Consider the following 12690-nt stretch of genomic DNA (forward strand, 5'->3'; position numbering starts at 1 on the left):
TGGAAATTAACACTCAAATCAATATTCACTACCTGCCTCTCCAACCTGATCTCCTTCTATGTTCAGGTGACCCGTCTGGTGGACGTGGGGAGGCCTGTGGATGCGGTCTACCTGGACTTCAGCAAGGCCTTTGACACCGTCCCCCACAGTAAACTGCTGGCTAAGCTGTCAGCTCGTGGTTTGGACCGCAACACTCTGAGCTGGGTTAGGAACTGGCTGGAGGGCCGAGCCCAGAGAGTGGTGGTGAATGGTGCCACATCCAGCTGGCGGCCAGTCACTAGTGGTGTCCCCCAGGGATCAGTGCTGGGCCCCATCCTCTTTAACATCTTCATTGATGATATGGATGAGGGGGTTGAGTCAGTCATCAGCAAGTTTGCAGATGACACCAAGTTAGGAACAGATGTTGGTCAGTTAGAGGGTAGAAAGGCTCTGCAGAGGGACCTCGACCGACTGGACAGATGGGCAGAGTCTAATGGGATGGCATTTAACAAGTCCAAGTGCTGGGTGCTGCACTTTGGCCACAGCAACCCCATGCAGAGCTACAGGCTGGGGTCAGAGTGGCTGGAGAGCTCCCAAACAGAGAGGGACCTGGGGGTGCTGATTGACACCTGCCAAAACATGAGCCAGCAGTGTGCCCAGGTGGCCAAGAGGGCCAATGGCATCCTGGCCTGCATTAGGAATAGTGTGGCCAGCAGGAGCAGGGAGGTCATTGTGCCCCTGTACACTGCACTGGTTAGGCCACACCTTGAGTCCTGTGTCCAGTTCTGGGCCCCTCAGTTTAAGAAGGGACATCGAGACTCTTGAACGTGTCCAGAGAAGGGCAACAAGGCTGGTGAGAGGCCTTGAGCACAAGCCCTATGAGGAGAGGCTGAGGGAGCTGGGATTGTTTAGCCTGGAGAAGAGAAGGCTCAGGGGTGACCTCATTGCCCTCTACAACTACCTCAAAGGTGGTTGTAGACAGGAAGGGGTTGGTCTTTTCTCCCAGGCAACCAGCACCAGAACAAGGGGACACAGGCTCAAGCCGTGCCAGGGGAGGTTTAGACTCAAGGTGAGGAGAAAGTTCTTCACCGAGCGAGTCATTCGTCATTGGAATGTGCTGCCCAGGGAGGTGGTGGAGTCACCGTCCCTGGAGGTGTTCAAGGGGAGATTGGACGTGGCACTTGGTGCCACAGTCGTGAGGTCTGTCGAGACAGGTTGGACTTGATGATCCTTGGGGTCTCTTCCAACCTTAGTTATACTGTGATAGTGTGATACTGTGATACCTGAGTATTCATGGCTACTCTATGAAAAAAGTGTCTTTTTTCAGAATATGACTTCTCAAGAGTGATTCTCACTGACCTACAACATAACCAACTGCACTTCAAACAAGGAAAATATGCTTTACTGTGAGATCCACTCAGTGGCTGTATTTCTTACAAATGGATCCTAGTATTTAATGGCAGGAATTTCTGCCTCTTTGGGGATGATATTTTCTATTTAGCAGTGGAGCCTGAAAATGATTCAGGGGGCATGCATCTGCATAGGTTGAAGAGTTGCACGCAAGACTGCCTTGTTGTTCTCCCTTCCAGGGCTGGTTCGGCTCTTCAGGCCACTTCAAACATTGTTTAAAAATAATCCCTTTTACTGCCAACATCACAAGGCTCAACAGGGGGAAAAAAAATCATTTCGAAATAACAGAGTGGTGGTTTAAATAATGAGTTGTGACAATATGTCTGAGATGTGTGAACCCAAGTATTTGAAACCTGTTCCAGACGTAGTGTCACCAAATGCACATATGTTTTGCATGCTCTGCAGTGTGCAGCGCACCAATGGCGCTCACAGTAAATCGCAGCAATCCTTTCTGGAGAAATATACTTCGGTGCCACAAATCACCATTTACCAAGATGTTCTAATTAAGTTAATTCTAATTAATTATTTCTAAAACACAATTCTATTTTTCACAGACCAGTCTGCAACAGCATTAGTGTCTCACAAACCAAGAATTACAGCAAGTCATGAACAAACCGATATATATATTTATTTATACAAACAAGCTGATAAAACAAACAAGCTGTTTTAGGAGAAAATACTTACAGTGTTGCCCATGCCTGGAAAGAAAGAGCAGGAAGATGAATGCTATCCCTGTCCACGAAGAATAATAGCCAACTTCATTTAATTCCATTGAGGTGGGAGAAGTGAAGGAAGGCAGTGTGGGAACTTACAGAAATGAATTTGAAGATATCCTGATTTCTTCATTTTTAGGAATTTGCAGTAAAGATACTGAACAATGACTTACTGATACTAGGCAGCATTCATTTTATTCTCATATTGAAGGACAGGGCAATTTGTGACACAAAAAGTTCACTGTCAGCATCTATCTATAATTAACATTTATCCATGCTGCACTTGTCTTGATACAAAAAATCTGAAACCAAAACACTACCGACTGAAACACAGCTTACTTCTGTTTTTTAAAACAAACCAATTTTCCACACAGCTTTTGTGGAAAATGGCTGTTGCAATGGCTGCTGCAGTGGCTGCTGGGTTTTGTATTTTAAATCTTATTCTATTATATCAAGTGAGTCCATACTGAGAAGCTGACGTAGTCATAGAAAGTACAAAAGTCAGTGCTTTCTTTTTTCTTTTCTTGGAAGTAGACTAGAAATGAGCCAGTGTGAAGAATGAATTACATGGAGCTCCTCAGGATAAGCCATCAGGATAGATCTCTTACAGTATGTTTTTGTTTGTTTGTTTTCCATACTATTATTTGACAAAACAGATGGTTTAGGAGCATAGCCAAAGGACACCATGGATTTAAGTGTGAGCTGTCAGTGTGAAAGAGACTCTCCGCTGCTTGCAACCAAGCGCAACTTTTTATAGCAACCCTTCTATATCAAGCCTGCTCATGTGGATTATTAGTGATAGAAGGTCAATGACTTTGTAAGTTAACAAACTGAGAAGCAACAAAGTTTATATGAATACATATAAAATGTAATATAATTTGCGTTAGCAGGCACATCTGAACAAACGGCTGCTCATTTCATTACGCCAGCCAGAGCTGGCTATTGCATCTTTCTCCACATCAATAGCTTTCAGTTTTTCAAACAAATCAGTGAATCTCTAAAAGTCACCCTATGAAGCAGCACTAAAGAGATTCACAGAAGACATATTCTTCTTAGTTACCTTACTCAAGTAGAAAGATGCTGATAAGAAGCATGAAGACAGTGATTTAAATCTCACCCAATAGTCATCAGTGTGAGTTCCAATTACCAGGGGAAAAAAAAATGTCTTTTTTGACATAATCTTTTTTAACCTATGGCTCAAAATTTAAGTATAAAGTAATTAAGAGAGAGTATACCATGAAACTGCCTGTTTAGGGGAATGATAGATATTTCATTAATTTAGAAAAAAATGCAAAATCTGTGCTCTTTATTTTTATTTCATTGTGGAAATATTAATATAAAATATTTCTAGCTTGCTATAAGGCCTTAAAACTTAATTAAACACTTAAGCTACTTTGTTCCTCCACATACACACAAACATGGAAAGGAACCTTTAAAAAAGAGGAGTATCTATCCTACATACCCACAAAAAATCACAGAAAATGTAGTCAAATTCAATTGTAGAGACTTTAGTTTGCTCCAGATTAATGGAAATCATGGATTCTCCACAGAAAAAAATGCTTTGTTTTTGAAGTATTTTAAAGCCAAAAGAAGTCAAACAAATCCCCAAAGCTACTCATCCACCTAAGAATTGCAAACCTTCTCTTTAGTGCTTATTCACACCCTTTTTGTGGGCAGCAGGTTGCAGGCAGAATGCATGTAGAACATTTAATTTTGAGTTCTGATAAAATACTGGTTAGGGTCAGAATTGTCAAATACATGCCTGACTTTCTGCAGGGGCCATGCGGAGCTGCAGTATCTCAAAGGAAGCACTATATGGAACAAGGCTCTCTCTCTAATTCGTACCTCAAATGTCACTCTCATACTTCCAGTCCCATTTTCCTATCTGGTGTGGAAGAAACAGTAAACAACGAACGGAAAACGTTCCCATTCCAAACAGCACCCCTTCCCCATGATTTCCCTGCCAATTATTTGATCATTCATTTGTTGAGACACAGGGTTTATTTAATACTATTTGCAATAAAGACAAGAGAATCGATCATTTTGGGACCAGTTTAGCACAAGGATAGAGTACAAGGATAGAGTCACAGCTGGGTAAGTAATTAATATCATGACAATGTTTGTGTAATTCTTCAGCCAATTAGTACATTAGCTTGAAAACTGAATTAACTTTGTTAACCTTCATTAACTCAGACTTGTCAGCTTTTACTCTGCTTTCTTTATGTTAGATCCTTTGTTGAACAAGTATGTCCCTTTTTCATTAGGAAATGACCTAAGAACATTCTCTCTTTTGCAAAGGTCACTGAGGATACTTGAGCAGAGACAATCAGTTTCAAAGGTTTAGTCAAATAAAGCATGACTCAATTATTAGAGCCCTGAATTCCCCTGTATGAAACATGCCATGCATGGTACTGCGCTGCCTGTGCTCCTGGAGGGTCAGAAAACCTACAAAATTCTCCAAAGCTGTGAAATTGTGTCTGGATTAAGTTTCCAGTTAAAAAAACACCCACCAAGTGAACAAATAAACACGTTATCCCTATCTGTCAGATTTTATACAACTCACAAAGTACTTATGCTGGTGCTCCCTTTTCTTAAATGATACAGCAATGCACAAATGTGCTCTGTCCCATGGTGCTTTCCAGCAGAAGGCCTCTCATTTTGCTGGTGTTAACTGGAACTCTCCCAAATCCAGAGCATGGCACGATTACTCCATGTTACCCATCACTGCATTTATAGGCCGGTGTGAAGAGGGTTACCTAAGCATGAGTGGCATGTTGTTGCCTCAGAGGGAGCACATGAAAAAAAGAAAAGGAAAAAGTAGGCTGATGGAATATCTTGAAGACTAACAAGAAGCTCTTTCTTTGTTCTTATACAAAACTTCTGTGACTGTTCAGATGAATTACAAAGCTCCCATCAGGGTACACTCCTAAACAGGCAGCCCCTGCTTTGTTCTTCCTGCAACTTCAGCTGACTGGAAGAGGGCTTGCACAATTTATGAGGCCAGCCCAGCCATGTGCAAAAGCTATTTACAGAAAGGAGCAAAGGTCAGAAATTTAGGAAGCCTGGAGGAAATCTTCCCAGAAAATATTTGCAATGTTGTATATACATTGTCGCTTGTCCAGTGATGTGCATGAAAGAAAATGCTGTCAGAGTTGTGACTAAATTTGATAACTGCATTTGCCAATTAGTCCCAGTGAACTTACGAAGGCCCTGGACAGACTTATAAATCCATAGGAAATGCTTGTGTTTTGCAGCCTGAACTTTAATTTCCAGTTCTCTTATGATCACTTCAGTGAAAGAGATGCCACGTTGCAATACATTCTTCCTTCTGCTAAATTTACAGTGTGGAATGTAAACCCACACAGGAGGGTGCAGTAATTTTAAGAGCAAGCAATTGTTTGAGGTGCTATACAAAGATATGATAAATGACAGTACCTGCTCCAATGGTTTTAAAATACAAGAAGATCTTCACCAATTGGTGAGAAATCCACCTACTGGCATGGAGATATGCAGAAAGGAAACCACTGTTGATTTGCAATAAAGAAGAGACAGAATGAGAATTACTGCAGAGCTTCACTGTCTTGGCCCATTTCTCCACATTTCGTTACACACTTCCATTTTACAGCTGCTTCTGGTATATGGAATGTGATGATTCAGTATTCCCCACATGACAACGATCCTTGCAGGCCATTATTTATTTAATAGTGGACAAGAAGAAAGGAGGTTAATTCCCTGACATTTCAAAAAGGTCACTGGTGAAAGGACAAGTTCACTTCCTGTGGAAAGGGTGATCTGACCATGACAGATGAGCAGGAGCTGGGAGTTTTTGCAAGAGGGTTCAGTCTGCAACAGGCCCTATAAGAACAGATGGGGAAAGAACATAACAGCAAGTACCGTGATGCAGTTCCATTACAGGGAGACCAGCAAGTTGAACAGAGAGTAACTCCTCAGGGAATAAAGTCAGTTACAAAGAGCAACTACTGAGCTGATTGAAAGTGCTAACCCAGGAACAGGCATCCCCACAGACACACACGAAAGAAATAGAAAAGTTCTTAAATGTAATGCTGGCAAAATGAGGAAGATGAAATTTATGATCTTCTGAGGCATCATCCATGGGGGTAGGGATAATAAAGCAGTTACTGAGCCCAACTAAAAATTGTACAACCTTAGTGATCCCCCGCCCCCCAAAAAATATAAACTAAACAGAGCAACTTCAAGAACCTCTTTGTGGCAGATGAAGTCAGACGGGGATAGGCATATCACCTGGCATTTATGTGCACTGGGATAGGCATAGCACCTGGATGGTAAATCCAGGTATTCATGGATAGAACTTCAGCCACGGAGTTGCACAGTTTTGGGATGAGACACAGAAAAAAGCAGACCACAGAGAGGATTAACTAGTTCATTTTGAGTCAGTGGCTTCTTCTGTAGGCCCCAGGCTGCCCAGTATGGGCAGGTGCCAGAAAGCTTGTGTACGGTGCCCTCTAACTATTTACAGAATCAATTCCAAACCAGGTTTAAGACTCTGTGGGTTTTAACGGGTTATTTTTGCATAATTTCTCTGTGGCAGTGATACATGCATAGTCTTCCTCTCCTGCTAGCTCTACTAAGGTGAACCCTTTGTTTACCTGCAGTTCTCAGTAGTTACTGGAATAAACCAAGTTTAGAACAACTTGCTTTCAAAGCTTCATTAGGTACAGCTTTGGTCTTTGATGAGCACAACATCTACCAAGGTGCAGAAGACACTGGTAGCATTATGCTGAACATTTATAACATAGTTTGAATGGTTCCACCTGAAAAAAGTAGGTCAGAACAATTTGTGGAACAGTAGCTAATATAAATACCTGGGAGAAAAAAACCTGAATGTTGTGCAGGCTTAGTTGTTAGTTAAACTTAGTTGTCTCTTTATTTTCGCATCTTCAGGGCAGATGATCAGTCTCAAATTGCAGTGAGCATTCAGAAGCTCCTCACTAGATGGCACCAGCCATTGCTGCTGCACGAAGCCCTGACCACTGCAGGTGCGCTCCCTCAGACCATGTTGCAACCTTCAGGAAATCTGATAAGGAGTTCAGGTAGGGTCAAAATGTCTTTGTGTGAGGTCTAAGGCAACAAAAGCAGAAGGTTTCCTGCAAAATGTTTGACAGTTAGAAAAACTGGGAAAGTGCAAATGGGATGGGATGAAATTCATCATGCAACTGAGATACATGGCTTCTGAAGAGCCTGTGTTACGTTGTTCACCCTTTGTGTACTAGAAGGACTTGGTCTTTTGAGAGGAATGAGAAAAACTTACTAGATCCTAAACTTATTATACACTAAAATGTATCTTCTGAGTCTGAATTTTACTGGCAGGGCTGGCATCAGCTTCTGCCATCACATGATTACAAGCATTAGGAAGGAATGGACTTCTGTGATCTAACCTGAAGGTTGATAAGCAAACAAAGCAAACCTTTTTAATGTGCCTTAAGCTGTGTGATATTCAATTCTTAAACACAGAGCAGCACTGAAGGAGTCAACAGGCTTTAAAAGAAAAGGGCATAGCTAATGATTATTTCTATTCTTTTTTTAAATCTACTTCAGAGAAAGCTCTTTAACGGAGTTTTACATTCCAGCTTGTTTTCTCAGATAAGAACCACTTTACTTCTCATTTGTTAAAAAGCTTCTCCTTTCCGCCCACCCCCCACCCCCCTGCCCAGTTTATACTAAAAAGTAAACAAAAAAATTTACAAAATTAACTTTAAGTTAAAAATAACTAAAAAATGAAGCTAGTTCAACCTAGTGGCATGGTAACAATTTGCTGGTCTTTCAACTACATTGTCTGGACATGCGACATTTTCTCTCAGGACAGCAGTGACCAAATGACATTAACTTAATTCCAGAGCAGTGATTCAGCCTGCAGAAGAGTTTTTGAGCCTTTTTTTTTTTTTTCTTTTTAATGGAGGAAGGAATAAACATTAAATCTTCATAAAAAAAAAAAAAGAAGAAGGAAAAAAAGAAAAAGAGCAAAAGAAAGAAAAGAAAACTATGAAAGGGTTCTCTTTACCAGAAGCCACAGCCCTTTTCTCTAGACAGTAAATGAAATAATTTTGTACTGTTTTCTGTTCCCACGGTTTTCTTTAATTTGTGATCTTCCAGAAACTTGTTTTGTCACCCAAGAAAACAAAACATGTGTAAAAGAAAATATATGCTGGAATGTAGGGCAAGTAATCCGAAGAACCAGTTAAATTTTCTTCATGTCACAAAAACCATAGGAATATATGTCAGAAATGCTTTCTGTGCTCTGCAGATCTGCAGTATAAAGACGAATACTGGGACCAGAGCAGAAAAGATAAGTCTAGACAAAACCTCACAAGGATTTCCATACTAAATCTTCAAAAGGTTATTGAGTAGAGGAAAAGAGAATGGAATGGGGAGAAGACCCGGGAAGGAAAAAGTGGGCAGAGGGAATGGTGGTTTTCTTTGTAGCCTCACTAAGGGGATAGCTCTGAATGTCCAAAGCAGCTTCTCTGAAGTATGGCTGCCCAAACAGATCAGGAAATCTAGGATCAGAATTGAGATATATATTGGCAAATCTATCCAGTAAGCATGCCCTACTGAAGTATAAGGTAAGATGTGTAATGACTTGAAAGGCATATTTTTCCCCCCAAGGTCTGTATTTATTGAACAGATGTACACATCTACATGCAGTAGTCACCCAAAGCTCCCAGGAGGCGAGGGTGACATCTTATGGCATGATATATCTTAACACAAATATTTAAACTAGGTCAAACTAAGGCACCCTGAATGTGCTTATTTTTATTATCTGTCTATAAAGGAAGCTCAAATGTTGACCTCCATATCACTTCTTTCTAATCTGTGCAAGAAGGCAATACCCCAAAAGATCAAGTCCTAGAATTTTTGATTTAGCAGTTGGAATTAAGACTCAAAACATCAGCATGAAAATCATGCTGCACAAAAAAGGAGCTGGATGTAAAGGAAATAAAATTACTAAACTTGGCAGGCAGTTATGCCAGAATTGTTGCTATTGGTGGTGTAAACCAGTAGGATTTTCTTGGAAGTTAGAAATGTTTCAGCATTATTAAAAAAAAGAAAAAGAAAAAAGACAAAAAGGTGATCAGATGCTGATGCTGTGTGCTCGAAAGTATATCCATTTATTCCAAGTACATCAGCTGGCCCCTATCTTGCTTCCTTTTTGGCTACTCGGATACATGTTTCTTTAGTCTGCTAGGAGACACATAAATACTAGCGCTTCTGTGTAGCTTCTTAGTTCAGTTTCTATCACAGCTATGAGACTGTGGCAGGATGTAAGGGGATCATGGGGAACTCTTCAGATCTCAGTGCTAGCAGAGCTGGGGCTGGCCTGACACTGTGCAATCTAGGCAAATGCTTCGGATTAGTGTGCGTGAATGTGCAACTAATGGAGCTACTCAATGTATGTTGGTTAAACTTAAAAGTACCAGCCATAACACCAGAAAAGCCCTGCCCCTATGCATGCAAATATTGTTCCCCAGGTTTCCAACTAAATACTGTCTTTTAAAAAGAGTTAACTAAAATAAATAACTCAGAGGTGTTACTTTGAATCAACTTGAAGTTGAGGTCATGAGCTAATGAGATCATGAGCTAACTGACAGAACACTAGAATGGCATTGATTTATCCTTGCAAAACATTCATTACTAATTAAGTAGAGAAGGCTAGTTTGATAGCCAACCAAAAATTCACCAGAGAGGAAAATCATCTTGCCAAATTTGCTTTTACAACCAGAAAAATACCAAGATGATGGGTGTGTAGCACGAGGAATCAGGGAACTCCCAGTTACTCTGTGACAGTTGATGTATCGTGCTCATATAACAATTTTGGCCATGGTACTTTATCAAAGGTTTGACTGAGCACTTTGAAGGATGGCACATGCCTCACATAGTGTTAGCACAATGAGTATGTTTTCAAAACAGGAGAAAATTCTGTTTTTTTCAGCATGGATTTTGACATGCTTAAAATAGCCAGACACTTTCCAGGGCACTATACAATGCAGTGCAATCCTAATCTGCTAATATCCACTCCAAAATAATTTATTTCAATTGCGTTGTGTTCATTCAATTAATACTTTCAATGACTTCTTTTAAATCACAGTCCACACGAAACGCTAAAAACTTGCATAACACAGGGGGCCAGAGAGCTGTTGATTCTTGGCTGGCTGGGTGCCTCAAGCAAGACAACAAGCAGCACCTGCTCGGGTTAGAACATTCACTCATAGATCTGCCAGCCCAATTGCTTTCAAATGGCTTTCAGTGGTGTGTGGGAGTGTTCTCAAGATCCTAAAATTCAGGAAGTTCAATACAGATGTTTTCTGTCAGTAGGCGTTGGAAGCACCAATAGTAACATCTGTTCACTTTTCATATTTGTGAGAACATTTTTTTCCTGTCCAAAAACCATTCACTGCTGAAATTTCAAAATTGTGCAACTGGCCAAAATGTTAAGCTCATTAGGCTCCAAGAGTTTAAGAGTATGTGAAAATTAAAACCACTGCCAGAGTTCAGTCTATCATATGCCAATTTTTCCATTCTGTGCTCCTCTTCCGTTTAAACAAAAGCATAACTATTTTTTTGTGCTGGGAACAGCTATCCAAACTGACTTGATAATGCAAATATAAGTTACTACTGGCTGCTTTAACTGTAGAAAGAATTTAATTCTCTTAGAGGCACTGTGACTTTTTTAGTAAGTTGTATTCTGAGAGACCCTCTCCACATGAGAGCCCAGAATACACACTCCAGAAGCATGTACAAAGGGCTCGGTGCAGACCTTAGACACCCTCACACTACGGTCATGGGAATTTAGGGTTTGGGACAATCCTTGAGTTCCCAGCAAGGCCAGATGATTGGCTCTGAACCATTAGGAGCGATGGGGGAGCCTTTAAGGCAGCTGTGTGTGGCAATATGAAGAATCATTGTTGAATGGGAGTAAGAGACATCTTTTTTTCTCCTAACACTTCTTGACAGATGGGTCTCAAGAGTAGTAAGGTGTTGTGAGATCATCTGAAAGGAGTTTGCACAGTTGTTTTCTCTACAAGATTTGCTAATTGAGGTTAGCATCAATGTGGCTACTGTAGAAATTTCAGCAACTGGGACTCTGATGAAGCCTTCTGTTGAGACAGCTCTGAAGCTAAATGAACCTTTATGCTTTCCAGTGGATGCAGTGTGGTGACATCACAAATATTCTAACACAACCACTTTGACAGTCCTTAAACTGAGTCTGGCACCATGTTGGGTTTTTCTCCAAAACCAACAAATAAACTAAGTAATCTATGAAAAGTCTTGTCATCTTTGGGTAGAAAATAGAAATAACAAAAATGATCATCAGTTGTCTTTTATATAACACAGTTAAGTTTCCTCTCTTTTGCATGCCCAGATGCACAAAAGATTTTCATAAGTTGACAATACTAGATCAAGCTAAAAGATCTAGGGAAGCTAAATGATATGGGGAAGTATTACAGCAACCTATTACTTGGGATCCCACACAAGGTTGGTGGTTTGTTTTGGTTTTTTTCCCCCAATTTCCCCCCCCCCCCCCCCCCCCCCCCCCCTTTGAAGTCAGGAAGAAGGGGTATAAAAATATTTCCCTTTTGAATCTTGAAGGAAATGGTTCTACATCACCTATCAGGAAAAAAAGTTTCTCTGTTGATAATGATTCTGAAGAGTGGAGTACAAACTTGAAGAGGAAGGTATAGGTTTCCACACACATCTAGTTTTTTCTGGTATACTCAGTTTGAGGTAGTAATAACATGGGCCAAGAATGCCCACACATTTTCTGCAGATTCCAAAAACTCATCACTCATGGGAAAGGATGTTCTGGAGAACATCAGCAGCAGGCAGTCCCACAGCTGTTCAGGGAGAAATCCCATTTATAATCTCAAATGTTGATTTCAAAAGCTACTGGAAATTTTGTATGCATTTGTTTGATAGGTCCTGGAGAAAACTGAGCAACATCATTATTGAGCACTACTGTGCTCAATACAGACTGTGATAATGTAGATGGCTAAATGAGTCCCTAAGCCTAGAGACTGATAACCCCAAAATTACCTGGACAATAACCCAGGCTAATCACATGCTACCAGCTCTAGCTGACCTTGCTTGAGCAAGGATGGTTGAACCACATGATCTTAAGAGATCCCTTCCTACCTCAGCCATTCTGTGATTCTGTGAAATATGACAATAGAGCTGATGTGCAAAATCCTCCTTAAGGTCCTGCAATTTAGCTGTTCACTAGGTCTGTGTCTTAGATTTTTTTTTTCCTCTCCATGATGTTTGCAGAATTTTTTCTCTGTTAGTGTGCATTCTTCCTTTGGTTTGTTTGTCTTCAGATCCCTGTGTCTAACACAAGCAATAAAACACTCTAGTTTCTTTAAAATCACTAAGTGGGGAGAGTTACTGATATGAGGTGGTGTATATACTTCCTTACTGTTCAACACTGAATTATTCAGGTAAAGTTACAATTATTATAAACAAAACCCAAGAGGGAAGTTTACAGCTATCTGCCTGTGGATATAGTAGCTGTGTGCTTGGTGCAGTCATATTTGTGTATGTGTGAATTCTTCAG

At 40.6% G+C, this 12690-nt stretch overlaps 1 protein-coding gene across 1 annotated transcript in view; it reads right to left on the bottom strand.

Moving 5' to 3' along the window:
- The window catches only part of COL4A2 (collagen type IV alpha 2 chain), a 151226-nt gene that overhangs the window by 54135 nt on the left and 84401 nt on the right, over window positions 1-12690 (bottom strand). The window lies entirely within an intron of this gene.

The sequence above is a fragment of the Dryobates pubescens genome, chromosome 7 (genome assembly GCF_014839835.1).
Source record: "Dryobates pubescens isolate bDryPub1 chromosome 7, bDryPub1.pri, whole genome shotgun sequence".
NCBI classification, from domain to species: Eukaryota; Metazoa; Chordata; class Aves; order Piciformes; family Picidae; genus Dryobates; species Dryobates pubescens.